Here is a 19,640-nt window from a genome sequence, read left to right on the forward strand (position 1 = left end):
TTGACAACATAAAGTAATTTTTTTGCATTTCGGGACTAGGCATCCCTAATACATTTGCCTTACTCTTGTGCAATGACAAGTGAATAAACACTCATCTTGAGAATAACACATCTAGCATGGAAAATATTAGCGACCCCTCACCGCTTCGCGAGCGAAACAAACACACAAAAGAGAAGTTTTTAAAAAAAATTAGAGATGGCACATGCAAATTTTCTTAGAACGGCAATAGAATACCGCATATAGGTAGATATAGTGGACTCATGTGGCAAAACTGGGTTAAAGGTTTTGGATGCACAAGTAGTGATCATACTTAGTGCAAAATGAAGGCTAGCAAAAGACTGGGAAGAGACCAACTAAGAAATAGATAATCTCATAAGCAAGCATTAAGCATAAATAACACCGAGTAATGCACCATAAGTAGGATGTAATTTCATTGCATGACTATTGACTTTCGTACTTGCATACGGAATCACAAACCTTAACACCAGTATTCTTACTAAAGCATAATTACTCACCAACATAACTCACATATCACATCATCATATCTCAAAACTATTACTAAGAATCAAGTTCATTTTGTCCAATGATCTTCATGAAAGTTTTTATTATATCCTTCTTGGATATCTATCACTTTGGGACTAATTTTCATGTATTGCTTTTGACAAACTCCAACAAATATAGGTGAAGATAGTGAGCATAATAATTTTTTCTCTCAAATTAATTTAAGTGAAGCAAGAGATAATTTCTTGAAAATTTACTAACTCTCAAATAAATATAAGTGAAACAAGAGAGCATTTCTTCAAAAATCCTAAAGCACACCGTGCTCAAAGAGATATAAGTGAAGCACTAGAGGAAGTCCATAGCTCATAAAAATATAAGTGAAGCATAGAGAGCAATTCTAACAAGTCATGACATAATTTTGTCTCTCTCAAATAGGTGTGTCCAGCAAGGATTGATGACTTAAAACACAAAATAAAACAAGCAAAGACTCATATCATACAAGACGCTCCAAGCAAAACACATATCATGTGACGCATAAAAATATAGTTTCTAGTAAAATACCGATGGTCGTTGGAAGAAAGCGGGGATGCCACTCGAGGGCATCCCCAAGCTTAGTTGGTTGCTCATTTTTGGATAATAGCTTGGGATGCCAGGGCATCCCCAAGCTTAGGCTCTTCCATCCTTCCTTCATCCATCGTAAGATAACCCAAAACTTGAAAACTTCAATCACACAAAACTCAACAAAACCTTCGTGAGATCCGTTAGTATAAGAATATTAAATCACCACTATAAGTAATGTATAAAACCAATTCATATTTTGTTTTTGTATTATATCTACTGCATTCCAACTTTTCTATGGCAAAAACTCATCAAAGAAAACCATAGTCATCAAAATAAGCACACGACACAAAGAAAACAGAATTTGTCAAAATAGAACAATCTGTAGCACTCTGACTATTTCGAATACTTCTGGAACTCCAAAAATTCTGAAAAATTAGGACGACCTAAGCAATCTGTATATTGATCTACTTCAAGTGGGATGGGTATTTTATCGCTCTTTGGTAAAAAATGAATATTAATTTCGTGAGCGTAAAAGTTTCTGTTTTTTCAGCAAGATCAAACAACTGTCACCCAAGAAGATCCTCAAGGCTTTACTTGGCACAAACACTAATTAAAACATAAAAAACACAATCATAACAGTAGCATAATTGTGCTAACACACAAAAACAGGAAGCAAAAAGAAAAAATAAAATTTATTCATTGGGTTGCCTCCCAACAAGCGCCATAGTTTTACGCCCTTAGCTAGGCATAAAGCAAGGATCTAAGTTTTGTCATCTTTGGTTCGAGATCCATAAGATGCCCTCATAATTGATTCATAAGGTGGATTAATTCTAGTTCTAGGAAAGTGTTCTGTACGCTTCCTCAAAGGAAATTGGAACTTAATATTGCCTTCTTTCATATCAATCACGGCACCGATAGTGCGTAAAAACGGTCTACCAAGAATAATTGGACAAGACGGATTGCAATCAATATCAAGAACAATAAAATATATGGGCACATAATTCATATTTGCAAGAATAAGAACATCATTAATTCTTCCCATAGGATTTTTAATAGTAGAATCCGCCAAGTGCAAATTTAAAGAGCATTCTTCAAGATTAGTAAGACCAAGCACATCACATAAAGATTTCGGAATTGTAGAAACACTAGCAGCCAAGTCACACAAAGTAAAACACTCATAATTTTTAATCTTGACTTTGATAGTAGGTTCCCATTCATCATGCAATTTTCTAGGAATTGAAACTTCTAATTCCAATTTTTCTTCAAGAGCTTTCATCATAGCATCAACAATATGTTTAGTAAAAGCTTTATTTGGTTCATAAGCATGGGGTGAATTTATCATGGATTGCAACAAATTGATACAATCAATCAAAGAGCAACTATCATAATTAAAGTCTTTGTAATCCAAAAGAGTGGGTACATCACTAGCTAAAGTTTTGACCTCTCCAAACCCACTTTCATCAATTTTCTCAACAAGATTTTCACCCTCCGAAATATTGGGATGCCTTCTACCTAAAGTTGACTCTTCTCCAGTCCCTTTTTCATCAATATTAACTTTACTAAACAAGGAATCAATAGAAGAAACACCAATCATTTTAAGATCTTCATCACTTTTGCGAACGAAATCACTAGAAAACGCTTTTTCTAAAAATTCTCTTTTAGCTCTAAGCATAGATGTTCTTTTATTACTTTCATCCATAAAAACATAAAGAACTTTAATTGATTCATCAACCTTAGGTACGAAAATTTTCATCCTGAGATTTTCTACATCATGAGCAATTCTATCAACACTTCTAGACAAATCATCAATCTTACTCAACTTTTCTTCTATGGAAGTGTTGAAAACTTTTTGAGTCTTGATAAATTCTTTAATATTATTATCAAGATGATAGGTGTTCCTATTATTATTATAAGATTTATTTCCATAGGAATTACCATAATTATTAGACGAATTACTAGGAAAAGGCCTAGGATTAAAATTGCCTCTATAAGCATTGTTGTCGAAATTATTTCGCGAGATAAAATTCACATCTATGACATCACTATTTTGCTCAATCAAAGTAGTCAAAGGCATATCATTAAGATCAATAGGAGCACTTCTACTAGCAACCAATTTCACAAGAGCATCAACTTTTTCACTCAAAGAAGAAATTTCTTCAACCGAATTAACCTTTTTACTAGTAGGAGCCCTTTCAGTATGCCATTGTGAATACTTTGCCATAATATTATCAAGAAATTTGGTGGCTTCACCCAATGTAATTTCCATAAAAGTACCACTCGCGGCAGAATCTAAAAGATTATGAGAAACAAATTCAACCCCGCATAAAAATTTTGTATGATCATCCAAAGATTTAACCCATGAGTTGGGCCATTCCTTAGCATCATTTTCATCCTTTCCCAAGATTGTGCATCATGCTCATGTTCAAGTTGCTTGAAATTCATGATCTGGGTTCTAAGGGAAATAATTTTTCTGGGAGGAAAATACTTAGTGATAAAAGCATATTTGCACTTATTTCAAGAATCTATACTATTGCGAGGCAAAGAAGAGAACCAAATTTTTGCAAAATCACGCAAAGAAAACAGAAATAATTTCATCTTGACCACATCATTGTCCACATCTTTTTTATTTTTCATATCGCATAATTCCACGAAGGTAGTAAGATGGGACACGACATCCTCATTAGGAGTACTGGAAAATTGGTCTTTCATAACAAGATTCAACAAAGCAGTATTAATATCACAAGACTCCGCACTGGCGGCGGGAGGAGAAATTGGAGTGCCAATAAAATCATTGTTGTTGGTATTTTAGAAATCACATAACTTGGTGTTCTCTTGAGTCATGATGACTACACAACAAGATTGCACTCAAAAACAGATCCGGCAAGAAAACGGAGAACGAAAAGAGAGGCAAATAAAATGGCAAATTCTTGTGAAGTGGGGGAGAGGAAAACGAGAGGTAAATGGAAAATAATGTAAATTGCGAGGAGATGAGATTCATGATTAGGAACCTGGTATATGTTGAAGATCCTCCCCGGCAACGGCGCTAGAAATTCCTTTTGATGTCGCTTGAAGCTACGTTGGTATTTCCCCAAAGAGGAAGGGATGGTGCAGCACAACGGCGGTAGGTATTTCCCTCATATATGAAACCAAGGTTATCGAACCAGTAGGAGAACCAAGCAACACAACATAAACAGCCCCTGCACACAGATAACAAATCCTCGCAACCCGACGTGTTAAAGGGGTTGTCAATCCCTTTCGGGGTACGGCGCCTCAAGTGGCAAACGGACGTGAGATAAATTTGTAGTAAATTGATAGATCGAACGCTAAATAAAATAAATAAGGAAAAATTGCAGCCAGGTATTTTTGTATTTTTGGTTTAATAGATCTGAAAATAAATGCAAGAGAAAAGTAGATCGCAAAGGCAAATATATGAGAAAGAAGACCCGGGGGCTGTAGGTTTCACGAGTGGCTTCTCTCGAGAAAAGTAGCAAACGGTGGGTAAACAAATTACTGTTGGGAAATTCATAGAACCTCAAATAATTATGACGATATCCAGGCAATGATCATTATATAGGCATCACGTCCAAGATTAGTAGACCGACTCCTGCGTGCATCTACTACTATTACTCCACACATCGACCGCTATCCATCATGCATCTAGTGTATTAAGTTCATGGAGTAACGGAGTAATGCAATAAGAATGATGACATGATGTAGACAAGATATATCTATGTAGAGATAGACCCCATCATTTTATCCTTAGTAGCAACGATACATACGTGTCGTTTCCCTTTCTGTCACTGGGATCAAGCACCGTAAGATCGAACCCACTACAGAGCACCTCTTCCCATTGCATGATAAATAGATCAAGTTGGCCAAACAAAACCCAAATATCAGAGAAGAAATACGAGGCTATAAGCAATCATGCATATAAGAGATCAAAGAAACTCAAATAACATTCACGGATATAAAAAGATAGATCTGATCATAAACTCAAAGTTCAGCAGATCCCAACAAACACACCGCAAAAGAGTTACATCATATGGATCTCCAAGAGACCATTGTATTGAGAATCAAGAGAGAGAGAGAGAGAGATGAAGCCATCTAGCTACTAACTACGGACCCGAAGGTCTACAAAGAACTAGTCACGCATCATCGGTGAGGCACCAATGGATGTGGTGAACCCCATCCGAGACGGTGTCTAGATTGGATCTGGTGGTTCTGGACTCTGCGGCGGCTGGATGAATATTTTGTCGAATCCCCTAGGGTTTTGGGATTTTTGAACGTGCCCTCCAAATATTTTGTCGACTCCCCTTCCAATATATTTTATTTCACAATCTTTACTTTCAATCTATATCATAAAAATACCAAAAATATTTATCTTATTATCTCTATCAAATCTCACTCTGATAAGTGACCGTGAAGGGATTGACAACCCCTTTATCGCGTTGGTTGCGAGGTTCTTATTTGTTTGTGTAGGTACGATGGATTTGCGTGTAGTCTCCTACTGGATTGATACCTTGGTTCTCAAAAACTGAGTGAAATACTTATGCTACTTTGTTGCATCACCCTTTCCTCTTCAAGGGAAAACCAACGCAGTGCTCAAGAGGTAGCAAGAAGGATTTCTGGCGCCGTTGCCGGGGAGGTTGCACCACGTCAAGTCAAGATTTGACCTGCCGTCAACAAGCCATTTCTGGCGCTGTTGCCGGGGAGATCTACGCACAAGTCAAGACATACCAAGTACCCATCACAAACTCTTATCCCTCGCATTACATTATTTGCCATTTGTCTCTCATTTTCCTCTCCCCCACTTCACCTTGCCGTTTTATTCGCTCTTTTTCCGTTCGCCTTCTTCCCGTATGTATCTTTCTTTGTGTTTCCATGTGCCTTCCATTTGCTTGCATCTTTGCTTGCTAGAAATATATTGATATGGATCCACTTAAAGTGTTCTACTTGGATCATCTTTGATCCTTATGCACTCGTGCTGAAACCCCAATTTGCCTGGTTGATGGGAAATATTTAGATGAGCATGCTCATTTTGTGCGTCACCGTTTGTCTGAAAAAGGGAGACCCTTATGGGATCAAATAAATAGATTGCTATGTTATGCTTGGAATCTTTGTGAAATTTGTGATCTTACTTGTTGCTCTAAGAACCCTAAAAACACCTCCCCTACCTATGTGAGTTTAATGATAATGAAATCTTATCTTCTTATGCAAAGGGTGTTTATGGTTACTATGATATCAAACAAATTGAATAATTTGTTGCTTCTAAGGGTGCTTATGAAGTTGCTTCTTTGATTGAAAAATATGATATTACTCTCTACGAATCTGAAAATTTTGACATACTTAAATATTGCCATGAAAACTATGCTCATAATGTCTATGTCAAAGAATTTATTGAAAAAATGACCGTTGCTTCGAAAGAAAATAATGATATGCATGAATCTATAGATAATTATGATTCCAATGATTTGATTGAAATATCCCTTGATGAACATGATGCTTGCTTTTCTTGTGTCGATGATGCCAATATTTATGAAGATGAGTTTGCTATAGTTCCTTATGTTAAAGGTGAGATCGTTGCTATTGCACCCATACTTGATAGTTCCTTCGATGAAAAGCATGATTGCAATGATGTTATCATAAATTCTCTTAATGTCAACTGTGTCAATAATATGCAAAACTCTAAACTTGGGTATGATAGTTTTGCTATGTCCTCTACTTGTTGCAATGATCATGATTGGGGTGATTCTTCTTTTGATCTTGAAAATTTATTTAAGCCCCATGATGAATATGAGTTTGATAATATTGTTTGCAATATTATTGAAAGTGGGTTTGGAAGAGTGTCAACTTTAGATCCCTCATATTTGGAGAATGTTCGATCTTATGAAATTTTTGATAAAAGTGGGTATGGAGAGGTCATGACTTTAGTTAATGTTAATCCCACTATTTTGGAAGAGTGTCAACTTCGCATGCGTGTGGATCATGTTGAAAATATTTTATGTGATAGCTATTTTGTCGAATTTGCTCATGATCCCACATGTAATTATTATGAGAGAGGAAAATGTGATTGTAGAAATTTTCATGTTACTAAATTACCTCTCGTTATGTTGAGATTCCTATTGTTTCTTTCCGCTTCCTTGCATATGCTAGTTTTTGCTTGCTATGATAATTTGTTTTCCTTTAAGATGCCTATGCATAGGAAGTATGTTAGACTTAGATGTGTTTTTCACGTGTTTCATGATGCTCTCTTTGTTCTTCAATTCTTTTCTTTCATGTGAGCATCATTGAAATTATCAATGCCTAGCTAGGGGCATTAAACGATAGCGCTTGTTGGGAGGCAACCCAATTTTATTCCTGTTTCTTGCTTTTTGGTTCTGTTTAGTAATAAATAATTCATCTAGCCTATGTTTAGATGTGGTTTTATGCTTTTAATTAGTGTTTGTGCCAAGTAGAACCTTTGGGATGACTTGGGGGAAGTTTTTGCGATCTTCCTGTAAAAAACAGAAACTTTAGCGCTCACGAGATTTGCTGCCATTTTTTACTGGAGACTGCGATTAGGTTGATTCTTTTTGAAGATGATTAATAGGCAAATTCCTCACGTCCACCAATTTATTTAAGAATTTTTGGAGTTATAGAAGTATTCGAAACCTACAGATTACTATAGACTGTTCTGTTTTTGACAGATTCTGGTTTTAGTGTGTTGTTTGCTTATTTTGATGAATCTGTGGCTAGTATCGGAGGGTATGAACCATAGAGAAGTTGGAATACCGTAGGTTTAACACCAGTATAAATAAAGAATGAGTTCATTACAGTACCTTAAGTGGTGGTTTGTTTTCTTATACTAACGGAGCTCATGAGATTTCTGTTGAGTTTTGTATTGTGAAGTTTTCAAGTTTTGGGTAAGGATTTGATGGATTATGGAATAAGAAGTGGCAAGAGCCTAAGCTTGGGGATGCCCAAGGCACCCCAAGGTAAAATTCAAGGACAACCAAAAGCCTAAGCTTGGGGATGCCCCGGAAGGCATCCCCTCTTTCGTCTTCTTCCATCGGTAACTTTACTTGAGGCTATATTTTTATTCACCACATGATATGTGTTTTGCTTGGAGCGTCTTGTATGATTTGAATCTTTGCTTTTTAGTTTACCACAATCATCCTTACTGTACACACCTTTTGGGAGAGACACACATGAATTGGAATTTATTAGAATACTCTATGTGCTTCACGTATATCTTTTGAGCTAGATAATTTTGCTCTAGTACTTCACTTATATCTTTTAGAGCACGGTGGTGGTTTTATTTTATAGAAATTATTAATATCTCATGCTTCACTTATATTATTTTGAGAGTCCTTTAGAATAGCATGGTAATTTGCTTTTGTTATGAAATTAGTCCTAATATGATAGGCATCCAAGATTGGTATAATAAAAACTTGCATAAAAAGTGTGTTGAATACTATGAGAAGTTGGATGCTTGATAATTGTTTTGAGATATGAGGATGGTGATATTAAAGTTGTGCTAGTTGAGTAGTTGTGAATTTGAGAAATACTTGTGTTTAAGTTTGCAAGTCTCGTAGCATGCATGTATGGTAACCGTTGTGTAACAAATTTGAAACATGAGGTGTTCTTTGATTGTCTTCCTTATGAGTGGCGGTCGGGGACGAGCGATGGTCCTTTCCTACCAATCTATCCCCCTAGGAGCATGCGCTTAGTGCTTGGTTTTTGATGACTTGTAGATTTTGGCAATAAGTATATGAGTTCTTTATGACTAATGATGACTCCATGGATTATACGCACTCTCAACCTTCCATCATTGCTAGCCTCTTCGGTACCGTGCATTGCCCTTTCTCACCTTGAGAGTTGGTGCAAACTTCGCCGGTGCATCCAAACCCCGTGATATGATATGCTCTGTCACACATAAACCTCCTTATATCTTGCTCAAAACAGCCACCATACCTACCTATTATGGCATTTCCATAGCCATTCCGAGATATATTGCCATGCAACTTTCCACCGTTTCATTTATCACACGCTTCATCATTGTCATATTGCTTTGCATGATCATGTAGTTGACATTGTATTTGTGGCAAAGCCACCATGCATAATTTATCATACATGTCACTCTTGATTTATTGCCTTTCCCGGTACACCGCCGGAGCCATTCATATAGAGTCATATTTTGTTCTAGTATCGAGTTGTAATCATTGAGTTGTAAATAAATAGAAGTGTGATGATCATGAATAATAGAGCATTGTCCCAAAAAAGGCCAAATAAAAAAGGCCCAAAAAATAAAAAGACATAAAAAGGGACAATGCTGCTATCCTCTTTTTCCACACTTGTGCTTCAAAGTAGCACCATGACCTTTATGATAGAGAATCTCTTGTTTTGTCACTTCCATATACTAGTGTGATGAGGACATCCCAGGTTCACCTCGTTTATCATCTTCTCCTGATGATAAATCTCAGCCATCAAGTGAAGCTTCTACAAAGAAGATCTATTTGGGTCCCATGACAAGGAGCCGTGCCAAACAAATAGCACAAGAGGTGAACGCACTCCTAGCTTATCATAATTCAAATGACCATGAGAACTTTATACTGCCTAAATCTCGTGTGCTGATTTTACTTAGGTACAATGTCGAGGACAACCAACAACATTCAGCACATGAAGAACCAAGTTTTGGAGCCCATTCAACAAGTTTAAAGAGAACAAGTTTCAACTCTAATGAAAGCCTTGTTTTGGTGACAAGGACAACTAGTTACACCGCAAGGAAGAATAGCAAGCCATCTCAACACTCTATTGTTGCATGTGCAGTTCCAGAATTCGTTCCAGAACTTGCTGAATCATGCAACGCAAATATATGAGCATCCAGCATGTGTGGGAGTACAAAATGGAGAGCATATGAAGTCTACTTTCAGGAAAATCAAATGGTGCATCATTTGGAGTCCTGAGTCAAAGGATATGAGAGTTCCAATGCAAGCTGTCCAGGGCATTAATTGCTGCGCGAGGCTCCATGAGTTTGCTCCCTTGACCAGCTGGTTAGCACGAATTTGAGCCCCTCTTTTGGCCTGGTTTCACACCTAAACTAGGAGGGCTGTTCCTAGTATAAATACCCCTTCCCCCACTTCAGCCACAACTCTTTGGCAATTTGATTTCAGCATAGGTTAGCTAAGTGCAACCAGAATATTGTTTGAGAGTTCACTTCCTCCTTAGCTCTTGTAATCTTGCCTTGTGAGAGGGTAAACTCACTTTGTGATTTTACAACAGCAGCCGTTGAGGCGGCGACCAGTTCGTGCTTCCAACTTCGTGCGTGGTTGCGTGGATTGGAACTAAGAGTGTGGTTGGGCGAATACTTGTCGCTGGTTGTTGCATTTGCAATAGTTAGCTTCGGTCTCGTCAGGTTGCACTAGTTATCCTTTACCAGACAGCGTTGTTGGTTGCGATCGAGGGTTTCCTTCGTACCCTTCAGGTGGCGTTGATTCGCAACATAGAGCCGATCCTCCGTGAAGATTGGGCAACCCCGTATCATCTTGGTATCGGAGCTTCGGTTGACACGGTAGGATCTTGTATCCCTAGTTTAGTTCGTGTTCTTGTTCATCCTAAAAGTCCAGAAAATAGCCCCACAAAAAAAATCCCTTTACCTAGCCCTTTGCAGCCTTTAATCTGTTATTTGGTGAGTTTTATCAAGTTCTTGTCCACTAGATCTTTGTTTTTAGTTGCTGAGTTCCCCCCCATCCAATCTTGTGTGTTTGTGTTCATTTTCGTGCACAGATTTCAGATCTGCATCCTCCACCAAATCATGCATATCTTTGTCATCCGGAGTCCATTTTGAGTGTTTTTGTGCATTTTGAAAAGCCTGCACTGTGTGCTCTCCATTCATCCTTGTTAGATCTGATTCCCATCATCTTTTCCACCCAGTAAAATCAGATCAGTTCATGTGTGTTTGCTGCCAAAGTTTCAGCTGCATGTTCTTGTTGGTTGACTTCATCTATTGTGATTTTCGTGATTCCCCAAAGTGTGTGTTCAGATCCAAGTCCCTTGTTGAAAGTTTGTCAAAAAAAAGAGCAAAAAAAGGCAAAAAAAAGAGATCTGCCCAAAGAAAGGAAGTGTGTGCAAGAAGCAAAGGAGAGAAAACTTGGGACTGTTCTTCACTTATATCTTAAGAAATCCATGTTTGTGTTGTGAGCTGAAACGTGTCAAGTGTGCAAAGTCTTCAATCCTTGCTTGTAGCAAATCTGATTTCTTGGCGAGAGTTGCATGTACCTCACGTATATCCCATTCAGCAACTAAATGCATTAGAATCTTGTGTGGATGATTACTTGGTTCAACAATATCTAGATTGCAGATTAGTGCACCTTTTGCTACATATATACCCCACCCAAACTCCACCAAACAGCCCCGCATATGCAACCCTAGACTTGTATTCGCTTGATTATCACTCTTTGTATACCAACCACCGACACCACGGTTGAGCATGATTCTGCTCTCATTTGGAAGTTACATGAGCTTCGGTTGGTAACTGAGGTGAGCTTGAGTTGTTATCCACATATATGCTTCTAGTACTATAGGGCTTTTGGAGAACTAACCATGGCAGGTGAAGAAAACGAGTATGATGTTGAAGGAAATGGGCATCTCAATCAGCCCGTCACATGGTTTCACTTCAACGCATTACGTGATCATCTACACCGAGAGTTCAGAAATAGCCTTGACCCAATTGAAGAGAAGCAAGACAAGTTGTCGAGAGATTTGCAGCAACTTATGGGTAATGTTGATGAGCAACTCACTCAGAACATGGCAGCCATGAGGACTGGTATTGTTGCTGATATTGTGCGAGAGCTTCATCAGAACCGAGAAGATGCAAGTGTCCATGGTGAAGAACAAAATGTAACTGATGGGGAAGGTGCTGCCTCCAATGCACAAGCTAGAAGAAACCGTGCTCCTGCTCCCCATGCCATGAGACCTCCCAGTCCCGGACGTGGAAATGATCATGGTAATGGACATGGTCATCATGAAGTTGCTGCTGGTCGTGGTCTTAGAGGAGGCCAGCGAAGAGCAAATCTGCACCATGAAGGTAGTGGGGATGAGTTTGATGAAGATGAAGAAGGCATGCACCAGAATGACAGATTTCATCATCATAGGAACTATGGTCGTGGACGGCAGGAGGAGGAGAGGTTTGGAAAGCTGAAATTTACCATGCCCAAGTTTGATGGTGGATCTGATCCAGAAAGTTATCTCACATGGGAATTGAAGGTTGACAAGATTTTCCGCATGCACAACTACTTTGAAGAGAAGAAATTAGCAATGGCCTCACTTGAATTTGAAGACTATGCTCTAATTTGGTGGGAGCAAGTTTAGATTCAGCGAGAAGAAGAAGGAGAGCCTACTGTTGCTACATGGACAGAAATGAAAAGAGAGATGGGGGCAAGATTTGTCCCAAGGCATTATAGACGTGACATCTTTGATAAGCTCCAGAATTTGAGGCAAGGAAAGTTATCAGTTGAGGAGTATCATAAGGAGATGGAGAAGGCAATGATAAGAGCCAACATACATGAAGATGAGGAGCAGTCCATGGCAAGGTTCCTCTATGGGCTGAATCCTAATGTTAAATGAGTGGTTGATTTGCAGCCATATCGTAATGTAGTAGAGCTGGTACATCTTGCTTCTAAGGCTGAACGTCAATTGCAAGAAGACTCGAAGCAAAACAGAACTACGTCCTTCACAGCTCGAGCTACATCAAGTGGGAGTAAGTTTATACCTCAATTCAATGTTGGTCGAGGTATTATGACTAGTTCTGGTGGTGGAAATCAGCCTGATGCACGTGCAACCACGAGCAGAAATGATGCATCAAATTTGAAGGAGAAGAGCAAATGTGCAGCTCCTAGTTCATCCTCCATTGGCTCCATGGGGAAAACTAGTGAGATAGAGTGCTTTACATGTAAAGGACGTGGCCACATGAAGAAGGATTGTCCCAACAAGCGTACCATGCTGATCACCGAGAATGGAGAATATGAGTCTTGTAGTGAACCTGAAGAAGAAACTGAAGATGGTGATGGTTCAGATGGTGATGAGCAAACCTATTGTGATTATGAGCAAGGTGCCTCTCTTGTTGTCACTAAAGTTTTGAGTGTGCAGATCAAAGAAGCTGAGAATGGACAACGACACAATCTGTTTCAAACAAGAGCCAAAGTGCAAGACAAGGTATGCAAGGTAATTGTTGATGGTGGGAGTTGTCACAATCTTGCAAGCAAAGAAATGTGTGATAAGCTTGGGCTGAAGCTGCTACAACACCCTCATCCATATCATATACAATGGTTGAGTGAATGTGGAGAGATTAAGATCACACACATGGTACAGGTGCAATTCAAGATTGGAGATTATAATGACACCGTTGAGTGTGATGTGGTGCCAATGAAGGTGTGTCACTTGCTGTTGGGAAGACTGTGGCAATATGATCATTCAGCTCAACATTGTGGCAGAACCAATCAATACACCATCAAGTGGAGAGGAAAAGACTTGGTGCTTAGACCCATGGCACCCCAACAATCATGGCTGAGCACTTGCAGAAAGTTTCTGAAGTTAAAATAGTGAGTAAGAAAGAGGGAGAGAAAAAGAGCGAGAGAGAGATCCACAAACCGGTGAGTGAGCGCCACAAGCCAAATCTGAGAGAGAAGAATAAAAGAGAGGGAGAGAACTTAGTAATGTTAGCCACCAAATCAGAACTGAGAGATGTGAGGCTCAACCCAAATCAAGTGGTCGTTGTACTTGTGTACAAAGATGCTTTGCTTTCAGCTAACGACTTAACATGTCTCCCTAGTGCTGTTTGTGATGTCTTGCAGGAATTCGAGGATGTTTTTCCGGAGGAAGTACCCGCTGGTCTACCTCCCTTGCGTGGCATAGAACATCAGATTGACCTCATTCCAGGAGCATCACTTCCGAATCGACCTCCCTACCGCACCAATCCTGAAGAAACAAAGGAGATACAAAGGCAGGTACAAGAACTTTTAGATAAAGGTTATGAAAGCTTAAGTCCTTGTGCTGTACCTGTGATTTTGGTGCCCAAGAAAGATGACACATGGCGGTTGGTAATGGATTGTAGGCCTATCAATATTATAACTATTAGGTATCGTCATCCTATTCCTAGGTTAGATGATATGCTTGATGAATTGAGTGGATCTACTGTTTTCTCTAAAATTGATTTGAGGAGTGGATACCATCAGATTAGGATGAAAGAAGGAGATGAATGGAAAACTGCTTTCAAAACAAAATTTGGGTTGTATGAGTGGTTAGTCATGCCTTTTGGATTAACTAATGCACCAAGTACATTCATGAGATTGATGAACCATGTTTTGAGAGCTTACATTGGAAAATTTGTTGTTGTGTACATTGATGACTTCCTAATCTATAGCAGATCCATTGAGGAACATATTGAACATCTAAAACAAGTGCTGAATGTGCTAATGACAGAAAAACTATATGCTAACGTTGAGAAGTGTTCCTTTTGCACAAACAAGGTTGTTTTTCTTAGCTATGTCGTTTCAGGACAGGGAATTGAAGTGGATGAATCTAAGGTGGAAGCAATCAAGAATTGGCCAACTCCAATGAATGTAAGCCAGGTGAGAAGTTTTCATGGCCTTGCTGGTTTCTACCGGAGGTTTGTGAAAGATTTTAGTACAATTGCTGCACCTTTGAATGAATTGACAAAGAAAGGAATTCCCTTTAAATGGGGTGCACCACAAGAAGAAGCATTTCTTGAGCTTAAGAAACAATTAACTGAAGCACCTTTGCTGATTCTACCTGATTTCACTAAAACTTTTGAGATAGAATGTGATGCTAGTGGAATAGGTGTTGGAGGTGTGTTAATGCAAGAACGAAAACCAATAGCATATTTTAGTGAGAAGCTGAGTGGTGCACAACTGAATTATTCTGTTTATGATAAGGAGTTGTATGCCTTGGTTAGAGTGCTTGAAACTTGGCAACACTACTTATGGCCTAAAGAGTTTATTGTACATTCTGATCATGAGGCCTTGAAACATTTGAAAGGCCAAGCTAAATTGAATCGTAGGCATGCTAAATAGGTAGAATTCATTGAAACTTTCCCATATGTTGTGAAGTATAAGAAAGGAAGGGAAAACATGGTTGCTGATGCTTTGTCCCATAGGCATGTTCTTTTGACACAATTAGAAGTGAAGGTACCAGGACTGGAGAGCTTAAAAGAACTGTATTGCACTGATCATATATTTTCAGAACCATATGCAAAATGTAAAGATGGGAAAGGTTGGGATAAATACAATGTGCATGATGGGTTCCTTTTTAGGGCTAACAAGTTGTGTGTTCCAGATTCGTCGGTTAGGCCTTTGTTGTTGCAGGAATCACATGCAGGAGGATTAATGGGACACTTTGGTCGTGAGAAAACTTATGAGCTATTGGCCGATCACTTTTATTGGCCAAAGATGAGGAAGGACGTTGAGAGATTTGTGCAGCGATGCATCATATGCCACAAAGCTAAGTCTAAACTGAACTCCCATGGTTTATATACTCCCCTACCTGTTCCAAATGCTCCTTGGGAAGATATTAGCATGGATTTTGTTTTAGGACTGCCTAGGACTAAGAGGGGGAGGGATTCAGTTTTTGTTGTGGTTGATAGGTTCTCAAAAATGGCACACTTCATTCCGTGCCACAAGAACGACGATGCTTCACATGTTGCTGATTTGTTTTCCAGGGAAGTTGTTCGCTTGCATGGAATGCCAAGGACTATTGTTTCAGATCGAGATGTGAAGTTCATGAGCTACTTTTGGAAAACATTGTGGGCAAAATTAGGAACCAAGTTGCTGTTTTCAACAACGTGTCACCCCCAAACTGATGGGCAAACAGAGGTAGTGAACCGCACACTCTCAGCCTTGCTGCGTACAATGATCAAGAAGAATTTGAAGGAGTGGGAAGAGTGTTTGCCGCACGTGGAGTTTGCTTACAATCGGGCAGTTCACTCTACCACAAACATGTGCCCGTTTGAGGTGGTATATGGATTCAAACCACTCGCACCAATTGACTTGCTGCCACTTCCATTGCAAGAGAGATGTAACATGGAGGCTTCCAAGCGTGTTGCATATGTGAAGAAGATTCATGAGAAGACCAGAGAAGAGATAGAAAGGAAGTCCAAGTACTATGCTGCTAAGGCAAACAAAAATCGCAAGAAGGTAACTTTTGAGCCTGGAGAACTGGTTTGGATACATTTGTGCAAAGATCGGTTCCCAGAGAAGCGCAAATCCAAGCTAATGCCTCGTGGAGATGGACCATTCAAAGTCTTGGCCAAAGTCAATGACAATGCTTACAAAATCGAGCTTCCTGAAGACTATGCTGTGAGTCCAACTTTCAACGTTGCTGATTTGTCTCCATGCTTCGATCAAGAGGGTCAAGAGTCGAGGACGACTCCTTTTGAAGAGGGGGAGGATGATGAGGACATCCCAGGTTCACCTCGTTTATCATCTTCTCCTCATGATAAATCTCAGCCATCAAGTGAAGCTTCTACAAAGAAAATCTATTTGGGTCCCATGACAAGGAGCCGTGCCAAACAAATAGCACAAGAGGTGAACGCGCTCCTAGCTTATCATAATTCAAATGACCATGAGAACTTTATACTGCCTAAATCTCGTGTGCTGATTTTACTTAGGTACAATGTCGAGGACAACCAACAACATTCAGCACATGAAGAACCAAGTTTTGGAGCCCATTCAACAAGTTTAAAGAGAACAAGTTTCAACTCTAATGAAAGCCTTGTTTTGGTGACAAGGACAACTAGTTACACCGCAAGAAAGAATAGCAAGCCATCTCAACACTCTATTGTTGCATGTGCAGTTCCAGAATTCGTTCCAGAACTTGCTGAATCATGCAACGCAAATATATGAGCATCCAACATGTGTGGGAGTACAAAATGGAGAGCATATGAAGTCTACTTTCAGGAAAATCAACGGTGCATCATTTGGAGTCCTGAGTCAAAGGATATGAGAGTTCCAATGCAAGCTGTCCAGGGCATTAATTGCTGCGCGAGGCTCCATGAGTTTGCTCCCTTGACCAGCTGGTTAGCACGAATTTGAGCCCCTCTTTTGGCCTGGTTTCACACCTAAACTAGGAGGGCTGTTCCTAGTATAAATACCCCTTCCCCCACTTCAGCCACAACTCTTTGGCAATTTGATTTCAGCATAGGTTAGCTAAGTGCAACCAGAATATTGTTTGAGAGTTCACTTCCTCCTTAGCTCTTGTAATCTTGCCTTGTGAGAGGGTAAACTCACTTTGTGATTTTACAACAACAGCCGTTGAGGCGGTGACCAGTTCGTGCTTCCAACTTCGTGCGTGGTTGCGTGGATTGGAACTAAGAGTGTGGTTGGGCGAATACTTGTCGCTGGTTGTTGCATTTGCAATAGTTAGCTTCGGTCTTGTCAGGTTGCACTAGTTATCCTTTACCCGACAGCGTTGTTGGTTGGGATCGAGGGTTTCCTTCGTACCCTTCAGGTGGCGTTGATTCGCAACATAGAGCCGATCCTCCGTGAAGATTGGGCAACCCCGTATCATAGTTGGAATTTTTCATTATAGAACTTGGCTTGTATATTCCAACAATGGGCTTCCTCAAATGCCCTAGGTCTTCGTGAGCAAGCAAGTTGGATGCACACCCACTTAGTTTCTTTTGTTGAGCTTTCATACATTTATAGCTCTAGTGCATCCGTTGCATGGCAATCCCTACTTGCATTGACATCAATCGATGGGCATCTCCCTAGCCCGTTGATTAGCCGCGTCGATGTGAGACTTTCTCCTTTTTTGTCTTCTCCACATAACCCCTATCATATTATTCTATTCCACCCATAGTGCTATATCCATGGCTCACGCTCATGTATTGCGTGAAAGTTGAAAAAAGTTTGAGATTACTAATGTATGAAACAATTGCTTGGCTTGTCATCGGGGTTGTGCAAGATGAGAGCATTCTTGTTTGACGAAAATGGAGCATGACCAAACTATATGATTTTGTAGGGATGAACTTTCTTTTGCCATGTTATTTTGAGAAGACATGATTGCTTAGTTAGTATGCTTGAAGTATTATTGTTTTTATGTCAACATTAAACTTTTGTCTTGAATCTTTCGGATCTGAATATTCATGCCACAATAAAGAAAATTACATTGAGAATTATGCTAGGTAGCATTCCACATCAAAAATTCTGTTTTTATCATTTACCTACTCAAGGACGAGCAGAAATTAAGCTTGGGGATGCTTGATACGTCTCCAACGTATCTATATTTTTTGATTGTTCCATGCTATTTATATTGTCTGTTTTGGATGTTTAATGGGCTTATTTATACACTTTTATATTATTTTTGGGACTAACCTGCTAACCCAAGGCCCAGTTGATGTAGGGTAGAACCCTAATCGCCTGATCTTTCACGAAAGGAGCGGATCCCGCGAAGAACACGAGGAACACGAGGGGAAAACGAGGGGAATCACGAGGGGAAACACGAGAGAAACATAAAACCAACAAGAATGATCACACATGCGCTAGATCCATGAACACAAAGGAAGATACAAGATCCAAAGTCAACAACGGACGATACAAGAGGTAACGGGTTCTTCTCCCTGAGGAGGTCTTGAATCCACAAGGGGATCTTCCCGTGAGGGGTCTTGAATCCAAGGTGGATCTTCTCCGTAGAGGGGCCGCAGTCTCTCTCGTGGAGTAGATCCGATATGGATGAGCGAAGCTCTATCTCTCAAATGAGCTATCACAATGCTAACCCTAACTAGAAGGAGGTGGGGGAGTATATATAGTCTAAGCCACGAAGGGGTAAGTGGGAAAGAGGGATACATGGGCCCTTGTCCCGTTCACTGTGCGCAGACAGGTGCCGAATGTTCGGCTGTTCGCGGGTGGTTGGATGTACGGGCACGGGCCGGATGTCCAGGCTGGTGAGGTCGGCCTCGGTGCTCTCTGGATAGGGGGCGCCGGATGTCCGGCCCGTTGTGGGGAGTCGGATGTCCGGGGGTCGGCCGGATGTCCGGCCGCTATAGAATCGCCTAGCGTCTGTCTCTCTCTGATCTTCTTTTGGTTGGTGGCGCCGGATGTCCGGCCGCTGTAGCTCTGCGGCGACTCCACTTGAGGCACTTCTCGATCCGCTTCCGTGTGAACTTGTCCTATGCTTCGAGCATCTCCATGGTTGTCTCCTTGGTTCCTCAGCACAAGTAGTGTCTTTACATTAGGTAGCAACCATGTCTCGTACGAGTGGGAAGGGGAAGCATTTAGGAACGGGTTCACCTTGTGTCCCATGGCGTATGCTTGAGTGTACATGGGGATGATCGTAGGATGCTCCGCATCATCTCCCCTCCCTTGGGAAAGATCCGACCTCGAATCGAAAACCTCATCACCATGGAAACGGTTGTCATGGACGGACTTGTAGTTGGATGAAGAGGAAGACATGGTGCAATCCAAGTACTCCAAGGTGTCACCGGAGTGGTATACATGCAAAAAGAGCAAACACAAACGACACTCGGAAATACAATGGTTAGCGCGCACAAAGTGTCCATCATGTAAGAATGAGTCCGTGCGGCAAGA

Source organism: Triticum urartu, chromosome 7 (assembly GCF_003073215.2).
Source record: "Triticum urartu cultivar G1812 chromosome 7, Tu2.1, whole genome shotgun sequence".
In the NCBI taxonomy this organism is placed as follows: Eukaryota; Viridiplantae; Streptophyta; class Magnoliopsida; order Poales; family Poaceae; genus Triticum; species Triticum urartu.